Source organism: Notothenia coriiceps, unplaced genomic scaffold (assembly GCF_000735185.1).
Source record: "Notothenia coriiceps isolate Sejong01 unplaced genomic scaffold, NC01 NC01_scaffold00012568, whole genome shotgun sequence".
Lineage (NCBI taxonomy): Eukaryota > Metazoa > Chordata > Actinopteri > Perciformes > Nototheniidae > Notothenia > Notothenia coriiceps.
Window position 1 is genome coordinate 331,660 of NW_011345269.1, and position 10,062 is coordinate 341,721.

Below are 10,062 nucleotides of genomic sequence, written 5' to 3' on the forward strand. Positions count from 1 at the left end.
CACCAGGTGGCACGCAACCCCCTAGACTCTCCCTTCCTGTGGCATATACAGACGCTACATGTAATATTATTTACCTTGCTTGTTCCTTATAAATAATATGATAAATACCCTTAAATAAAACCAGCCCTTCTATTCAGTGCATTTCCATTGACGTCAACAGGTTGTTCTTGTTAGATGGCATCATTACAAGCCTTAAAAGTTCCCGTCTCTTCAATGTATACTTAAAAACAAACTGGGGTAATAGCACGTCTGTTGTCAAAGGACACCATGGTGTTTAGGGGATATGTATAAAGCCGAAAAATGATGCTCCTTTTGTCAGCAGTCAGTGATACTGTAAAAGCATGGATTGTGGAAGAAACCATGAAAAGCCTTACCACTTAAAATGCTGCAGAGTGAGGTGAGCCTGGATTTCTGGGACTATTTTAGGATCCAGATGACATGATTTTCATGTAGACACATTTCTTGCACAGCAGTGGCGGAGAACATTAATAGAAAATGTCTCAATTGATGAAGGTAATCAACGGTACTTTGAGCTTTTTTGCGTACCACCTTCGAAAAGAAACAACAGACGGATCTTGTCTGATCTATTCTAAGAGAGACAAAGATTAGTGACAATATCCATCTTTGCATTAACATAAATATCAAAACAATTCAAATCTCTTCCTTTTGCTTTTCTCTACTGTAGATGTTAAATTCGAAAAGGTTCCAAAATTCTCCCATTCAGTGAAGGCACCATTTGAAAATGCTAAAAACATCAGTACAGTGAAGTACACATGGGTCATGATCAAGAAACTTTTACATTTAAATTCATTTCACTTAATTTAATGGTAAGCTTTGAACATCAAACATGGATGATATACGCCCGTAAGAAGATCTGAGAGGATGTTTTTCTTTAAATCTAGACGTAAACAGATTTTCCTGCTCCAAAATAACCTCTTCTTCTCTTCCAAACATGAATTCAGATTTCCCCCCTTTCCATCAATCTGCCTCCCTGCCTCATGCTCTCCTCCCTTTCTGTCTGGAAATCCCTTCTCCTCCACCCTGCCTCTTTGTGTTTCCACGTCTGTGTCTCTCTTTATCTTCCCCCTTTTAAAAAGGGCCGATTCCTCCTCCTTTGTTAATGTGACAAATCTACTCTAATGACTCTGCCGTGGCTCTAGGCGTCTCGCGCTGAAAAACGAACCCCCTTTTCTTCAGACCCTTCAGTCACTCCCGCACATTATTCCGCCCTCTCCCTCTTCTATAGTCTTTTTAAGTCTATCTGAAATTTTTGACAAACTCGTTCTCTGAACAACGAAATGAAAAGATTGCCGTGGTCTGATTCATATCCTCCCTTCCCCGCCGCCCTGACTACAATGGCAGACTTTGAGCATCACAGTCAGCTGTCATGTTGATGTTTCTGTCAAAAAACAAGCTATTGTGACAACTCTCTAAAAAGCTCAACTCTTAGGTAGGGATGTTCTTCCTCTTCTTCTTCTCCTGCACATCGCCACGAGGCTTTCTTGAGTTCAATCTGTATCTGCGGGTTGAGCAGGTGGCTCTCCTTCTCCGTCAACACACTCCTACCACCTCTCCATTTCTACATGGCAAGATATGCATCGGTGCCATAGCAACAATAGCCGCCCACAGCCCACGGAGATAGGAGAAGGGAAGATGTTGGCTGCGATCTAAGTTAGTCAACATTTCATAGAGAGAGAGAGAGAGAGAGAGATATATATATATAAGTGCATCAGTGTGCGCGTGGATCTGGCTACATCCTGAAGCCTCGGTGCAAGAAATTAGGAAAAATAGGAGAAAAGAGGGGGAAGGAGAGAAGATATCGTTCCTCCTTTCTATCGCCCTGTCAGGGGGTGGCGGTGAATTGCATTTGATGCCTGCGATAAGACTCTGTGTGGCTAATGAGGAAAGCGCAAGGCACACTCATTAAACTGAGTGTATGTGTGAGAGAGAGAGAGAGAGAGAGAGAGAGAGAGAGAGAGAGAGAGAGAGAGAGAGAGAGCAACTCATTAGAATTCTCCCATTCTCAAAGGCCAAGTGAGTGAGGAGAATGGATCCGTGGCAAAGCAGCCTGTTGCACCTTTTGTCAGCATGGAAATGCAAACACATTCATAAATATAAAGCTACAGCGATGTTGACACATCCATACAGTAAGTAATTCCACAGAAATCTGAGTTTGACTCGTATTATTATAACCAGGTAAAGCTTTTTGCAACACGTCTAATTAAAACGCCCCATTGAAGCCAACCGGCGTCTTCATACATCGAAATGTCGGAATCAATTCTGCTTAGAACAAACAGTTCAGCATGGGGCCCGTTGTGCTGTTCGCCATCCTAATTAGCATCACTTTCATTTGGTACATTTTTAGCAGTGAAAAGACTTCAAGCAGGAGGACACTGAACTATGCTTATGTCTTGGTATTTTAGATTTGGAGAAGTTTGGGTTGCACAAATATGAGCTCTGCAACACGTTTTACTTTTATGAAGCAATGTCATTACTTTGGTAAGAATTAAACCTCACGGAGCCGCATTGCTATATGCATCGATATTAGCATCTGCTGAACAATAGACAATTTTAACTTACTATAAGACATTTATTATTAATTAAAAGTGACATCTTCATCAGAATGCATTGTGTGTTCATGAGTGTAGTCGCAAAAAACTAAATATCTCATAACTTTTTTCCCACCTGTTTTCACAGATGTAAAACAAAAGTAAGAACAAAAAAAAGATACTGGTAAAACACCCCCCCCCTCCCCCCTCCCCATCTGCTCTATAGCGAGAATTTAGATTAGCCTTATGTTTTTTTTTTCAGTAACCGCAGGGATTCTGTCATTTAAGTTTAAACGTATTTGATCATATACAATTGAACACTTTAATAAACAACCCCCTGTGGTATGATTGACTTGATAATAAACATACTTTTTGTAAAGTGAAGTGTTTCCGCTATAGCTGACAAGCTCACATTTAAGAGGCAAAATCCAATATGCTCATCCCTGTTTCAAAACGATTTATTACAAACAATGCCACAGGGCGTTACGATTACAGTTTTAATATTCCAAGAGACGAACTTATGAACATTGCTTTCTCTGAGGTCGAGTTTGTCAGTTTTCTGCTGGTCAATAGTGCAAATCATGTCAAGTTAAACTCCATGAACTTATCTATTTGTAAAAGATGTCTTCACGCTGAAATAAAGTAAACTATAGTGACTAGAATCATCTGACAAAGGAACATGCAGGTGTGGTAGTCAGTAGCAGTGAAGTGTTTTAATGAAACATGGCTCCTGCTTCACACATGGCGTGTCAAAGCTTCTTCTTCTTCTGCTGCTGTAATGAGCAGTGTAGAGTCCACAGAGAGCTTCTTCTGCTTCTGCTTCTTCTTCTAATCCATCTCTCTCTCCCACTTTCTCCCACTCTTCAAGAACCTTCAGAGGAGCATGCAAAGTAAATAGTCTTTGAGCTTTGGTGTCTTAGGGGGGTTCTTCACTATGTGTTCTGTATGTGTGTGTGAGGAGGACATTATGCAGTGTGTGTTGACTATAAACTATAAACACTATGTTTATGGAATTAGCCTCACGGGACATTGGTCGTTTGTTTTCATTGACCGTGTCAGTATAGCATTTATGTGCCTCCATGGGAATTTGTCCAAGAGATATTAGATGAGAGTTATTAAAGATTATGTTATAGATTATACAAGTTTGGTATGATGGAATGCATAATTGTGCGACTTGAGTTTATTTTGACTTTTTTGTTCATCAAAGTCACAAAAAAAAGATAGTTGTCTTAAATGATCCCCATGAATATAATTTACATTTAGACAAAGTACACATAAACAAGCCTAGGGACATCTGTGGGAAATGAGATAATCTATATCTCTTAATAACTATTGATCAAAACATCTGTTAGTTTGAACATCTTAAATGTGGGGATTTGCGTGTTTTCTCCCATCTTTTCTCATTGCAAATGGAATATTTGGAAAAAAATTGACATTTTTAACTTTATATTTGGTTTTGGAACTTCTAATGGGCCTCAGTGTATTTTTGTTTTCACAATTACTTATTATGTATTAACAAATATAAAGGCATTTTATGAATGAATAAGAACTATATGCAAATGCTATCTAAATAAAAATGTATATCAGATAACATGGCAGTATATTGATGTTAACAATTGTTTTCCAGCCCCTGCTGTATGTTGGGTAAGTAAGTTACTTTGTATTAACATATAGAGAGATTCTGGGTTTAATATATATATATATATTTTGTGGCAATGTCTTGTCCTCTTCTCTTACATTTTGTGTTTTATTTTCCTAGAACAGAGGGGGGTACATGTCTATGATCAGTATCGTATTTATTCTATAGCAGGGATTATTCCTTACATAGAGATTACTAATCTTGGTAAACCTTCAAAGTGCCACTGCGCGGAACACTTGGCTCGAGGAGCTCATTTGTAAGAAGAGATCGCGAAGATATATATATTTTCTTTCTCTGTTACGGTTTCTTGTGAATTGCTTCTTTGGGAAAGAAAAGCAGCGTGTTCCTAAAACACAATATCTGTCTGATTCTGGTAGTCAGTGGGTGTGCTCCAAGATTACATCCCAGCAGACGTCTCGTATTTCAGTAACCGAATATTTTCTACTTTGAGATGTTTCAAGGTTCAGCGATCGCTAAGATATGATGAGAGATTGGACAGGGGGGAGAGGAGCAGGGGATTCGCCTCGGCTCAACTTTGTGTCGAAGTAAACGTTGTTTACTCCGCAGCAAAGCAAAGCTCAGCAGGTCGTGCCAACAGGCGACGCACGGCATTGTGGGAGGCTTTTACCGGAGTGGGGTGTCGTCATCGGTTTGTACATCGCACCCATCCATGTGAAATATTAATGGAGCTGAAATAAATCTTTAACGCGCATTCGCTTCATCATCCTCCCACCTACCTCTGCGTGAGACAATGTGCCAGCGACATACAATGAAGCACTAATACAGAGCCAGACACACACACACACACACACACACACACACACACACACACACACACACACACACACACACACACACACACACACCCTGTGTACAACCCACACAAGCTTAAGCAAACCCGTCATCCTTCCACCTTTTAAGAAGAATAATTATCAAAAGGGATGATGAAAAAACCATTGTCGCATACTTATAACGAGGGAATCAAAGGCGCTCGGTGACAGTCGTTGCTCTGTTTTTGAGTGTGTGTTTGTGTGATGTTGTAAACTCAAGGTGTGATGCAAGGCGCTCTCACACACTCGCTCTGTGGTTTGATTCTCCCGTCGAGCGGGGTGACCTGGCATTTCGGTGACTTTTAGAGGTGCTACCATGATGACATATTGCTCTCCCATTTTCCCACAGTGCCCCCCCTCCCCTTCTCACACTTTCTGGCAATGTTTCAGACATTTTGTTGTCTGCGTTATTCACATCAGAGCTGCCTTTGGTTTACGTGACTTTACTTTTTTTTGTGATTTTGCTGTTAATGATTCTTTATTCTAACAAGAGAGGGTGAAATTCCACTAGTGATTGTTTTTTTAATTATGTATACTTTCCTTTCTAAATAAAAACTACATTTAGCTTTTTTGATGAACACCTCAGTTTGCTTTATAGGAAACCAATCCAGCTTTTAACTTCCCAAAATAGTTATTCTGTTGGGAGTTACAGATAATTGATTTACTTTTTTATTGTGCAATCTGTTTACCCAATTTCGCTCCTTCTTTGATGAATCCTAATGCCATGGCGACGATTTTAGAGGTTGACCTCCAACAAAGTATTTAACACAGGAAATAATAAGAAATACTGGCTAAAATATGCAGATACAGACAACTCTGCACATTTCTAATGAGTCTTGAGAGGGATTATGTTTATATGGGTCGACTTTGGCTGCAGTCGTCTTTCAACCAGAAGGTTGTGGGTTCAATCCCAGTCTGTTGTTTTAGTCAAATCCCACTCAATGTCTGTAAAGGGTCCATGTGTAGTTTCAGAGGATCTTTTTTGTAGAAATGGTCGATACAAATGAGGTATCATCCCCTGAATGAAACATTGTGTTTTCATTTACTTAGAATGAGTCCTCTGTGGGTTTCAATTTGCTACATGCCGCCAAATCCTACACTGTCCCTTTAAGACAGCGCTTGGCTTCCATTTGTTTCAGGACACTTTAAAAATAAGCCTTTAGAGACTTGCTGTTTCCCGTGGAGATATGTTCTCCTGAAGTGTGGCCAACAAGTAAACATGGATTTTTTTTTTAAGTACAAGGAGTTTGTGCAGAAAGTTGCTCTGTAACTTTTTACTTAAAACTGAATTTGGTTTGGATTAAAAAATATCTTATGGGGAAATGAAAAATCGAATTTGGAACCATGCAAAAGACCAAACCTAAATGGATATTAAGGATTACTTATAATACAAAAATAATGGTGAGATTAGCAGTTCTGAGAGGTTACATAATTGGTTACAAGGTGGAGAGGTTTCAGCAACAATTTTCATTTTCTGAAACAGGAACAGAAGGATGCATTGTGGGAACAATGTAATATTTACACCAAGATACAAAAGTAGACTTTAGGGATTCCTTTAACCAGATAACTGCTCATCAGTCACAGTTATAAGTACATATACAGTACAAGTACTAGATCATCTTATATTTCATAAAGCCAATACTGGCCCTGGTATATCAGTTTTTACAGAAGTTGTTTCCTAAGTGCAGCAGCGCTTGAATAGAAGGAGACATGAAAGTGATTTTCTCTCTGCACTCCTAATTACTTGTCTTCCTCTATCTCTAAAAATAAATTCATATTTCATCACCACGCTGCCAAACTGTCGGTGTGCCATCCGGTGTCATTTTGATCATGGATATTTAGCAAAGGAAGAAGGAAGAAAATAGGAATATATCGCCCAATTATCCACGCTGACGGTCTTTGCAGAGCCGTTGACCTCAACCTCCTTGTATCTTAGCAATTTAATTTAACCCCGTCTGTGTGTTGTACGTGCTAATTAGAAAGCATTTCAAAGAGAAACTCACACCAGGAGCGCCAGGGAGAAAGAGACGCCGAGAGGAGGAAGAGAGACGGAGATAAACACTTACACATAAGAAGATGTAATAGCTGCGAGTGTTTTTAAAAGAATATCTCAAATACCTCAGTAGCCTTGCGGCGAGCTGGAACTGAAAAGAGAAATGATGAGGAGACCAAGGGGGTTTAGGCAGTGAATAAAAAAAGGTGGCCCAAGGTTTTATTACTAAAAAAGAGCTCAGTTTGTTGATCATTATCAGGCAATTAGGATAACAAAAAAGAGAGCTATTTTCAAAAAGAGAGGACTGATGCAGGCTGACCTGCTGATTCTGATTTCGTTCCTCTTTAATAAGAACTATAATTGACAGCATATGCAAACATTTCGTAACTTTTTTTGAATTAATCATTAAAGCAGTTTGTTCCTAAAAACCTTACCAATGTGTTTATTATTCTGTGTCTATGTGTACCTCAGTAAACGTGTGTGTTTTATATTATATTTAATGATTCCTAAGGCGATCCTCTGACAGTTTACTTTATTGGAAACCACTCAAATTTGTTTACCAAACAATAAGTTTGAAGTAGAACAGATAATTAATTAAACTTTTTTTTTTTTAAATCTGTTATTCTTATTTTCCATTATATATTTTTTATGTTATTGTTTCCCCCCCAAATCCCCCAACCCTGGATTCCCTCTTATTTTGGACCACTATTTGTCAGCTTGGTGCTACACCTTGCTATGTTTGCATTATTTTGGCTTCCTGTCCACCATTTTCCAAGCTCCAGAAGAGTGACAAATAATAGAAGAGGTAAATACAATAAATATGTCATTTGTCCCGCTTTATTGTCAATGGATTGGATAAGTCACCAATGTTGTTGCCAAGAGGCTCTAAAAAGTCGCTATAACTTAACGATAGAAGCCTTACAAAGTGGTTAGGTAACATCTCCATTCAACATGGAGGGTTAACTCTTTTTAGATGTGTTCAGGTGGAGAACACAAAGCAGAGAGGATAACATGTGAGGTAACGCAAGGATGGGAGGGGGCTGTCCTCATTCAAATCCATTACTACAGTGTGCAGAGCTGAGAAGGTCCCACGTCCAATTAGCCGTTTCATCTCCGAGTGGAAATGTGACTGTAGGGAGACACTGCCCGGCAACGTTACCTCCTCTCCAATAACTCACAGCTATCGTGTGTGTGTGTGTGTGTGTGTGTGTGTGTGTGTGTGTGTGTGTGTGTGTGTGTGTGTGTGTGTGTGTGTGTGTGTACACAACACTGCTGGTTGTCAGATTGTCCCATTACCAAGCCTTGGCCTTTATTAACACTTAGCAAACTCTATGCAACATTCTTCGTATGCTGCCTCCCCTAAAGTGAAATCAGACCGTGTGTGCACCTCACTCGGGCCTGTTTGCAGAGCCGTCAGCGTGTCAGATTACTTTTTTAAGGCGGATTGCCATATACATGACTTCGCATATTCACTGTCGCTTTGAAGTTTTCCGCGAGCGTCTTTTTTTCGCATCACCTACTGTAAGACTGCGTGTGTTTTTTCTTGTGTGTGTGTGCGCCATCATGTTTGCATGTATTATTTACTTATATATTTATTTTCCGCTGCATGGCACGCACTTTGTTTGCGGAGATTACAGACGGTGGGAGCTCAAGCCTCTTAGCCCCTCGCAGGCTGCCACAGCTGCCTGCCACTTCTAATGACACTTCACACTAAGACTGGATAAGTCCATAGGCAGGTTTATTAGTTTAGAGAATGCTTGAATGCATACAGCCTCCTTTCGGATGTGTGTACTGTATGTGTGTGTGGCTCTGACAGGCCTGAGTTTAAATGAGAGCGATGCTGTACACGGAGAACAGAAACGTCTGCTTTGGCATCGATATATCCTGACGCATTCACACAACTCCATTACCTAATGAAGGATGCACATCTCTCTCTTTCTCTCCGTGATGATTCCAGCTAATTCCTTATAATAATGTCATTTAATTGTGTCTCATTGTGTTTTTGACAAGGCCTCCTTTGGGAGCCGTTATAGTTTGTATTCTGCAAGCGTGTATTATTTTATGCATGTCCTTCACAAAACATGCCTTAGAACAACCAATCTGTCTTGTTTACATTTTTTTCGTCGAAGACAAACCCATAATAAAAGCCTGCTGAGCAGCACAGATGGATGTTTGGCAGTGTTTTCCCTCATTTTGTTTGCAGTGGCAGGTGTGAAAGGCCAGAAGGATTGTTGGAAAGAAGATGTGTTTGTGACAGCTGATCACATGTTACATCAGTGTGGGAAACTGTGCTGGCCTTTTGTGTGACGTTGTGGATTGGACCTCCAATCCAATCAAGGAACAAAAAAGCAACTACCTTTTTGAGTAACCTCGTGCTTAACAGATAACCAAAAATCTGTTTTACTTTTCATCAACATTGGACCTTTTTTGGATCAACATTTAGGGATGTCCCGATCATCTTTTTTTGCTCCCGATCCGATTCCGATCATTTGATTTTGACAATCTGCCGATACCGATTTTTCCCGATCCGATCTTTATGCAATGCATTAAGAGAAAAAAAAGGTAACAGATAACAGCTGGTCATCCAACGCGATGAATTCAGCTATCTTGGCTGTTATTTTTTTGGGCCTTTTCACTGTTCGGGGGCAGTTTCTCTTTCCTTTTAAAAGTCTCTGAAAGTGTTGGTTGTTTCAGTGCCGTTACCTGAGTGACCGCTGTGTACTCGTCGTGTTGTTGTTGGTGTTTGTTTCTCAGGTGGCGTATTAGATTGGTCGTGTTGAACGTAGCTCTGTTCTTTCCACCATGCGGAACCTCCGCCTTGCAAACATTGCATCTGGCTGTTACACTGCCTTCGCTTTCAATTTTATAATACTTTCAAACTCCTGACATTTTCTCTGTCCCGACTCCCGAGTCACCAGCTGAACGTAGCCTCTCGTTAGCTTACTGCTACTATTAGACACTGCACCATGCCCACTCTGTTGCCAGATTTGAGAGAAATAAGCAACCAGGTCTATGAAAACAAGCCCAAAAGAAGCAACACATACATGATGT

At 40.1% G+C, this 10,062-nt stretch overlaps 2 protein-coding genes across 2 annotated transcripts in view; both read right to left on the bottom strand.

Annotated features, from left to right (window-relative positions):
* The window catches only part of pde6d (phosphodiesterase 6D, cGMP-specific, rod, delta), an 818,526-nt gene that overhangs the window by 282,848 nt on the left and 525,616 nt on the right, over positions 1-10,062 (bottom strand). The gene's annotated exons all lie outside the window — the stretch shown is intronic.
* LOC104947449 (caskin-2-like) overlaps positions 1-10,062 on the bottom strand; it is a 174,944-nt gene that overhangs the window by 22,243 nt on the left and 142,639 nt on the right. The window lies entirely within an intron of this gene.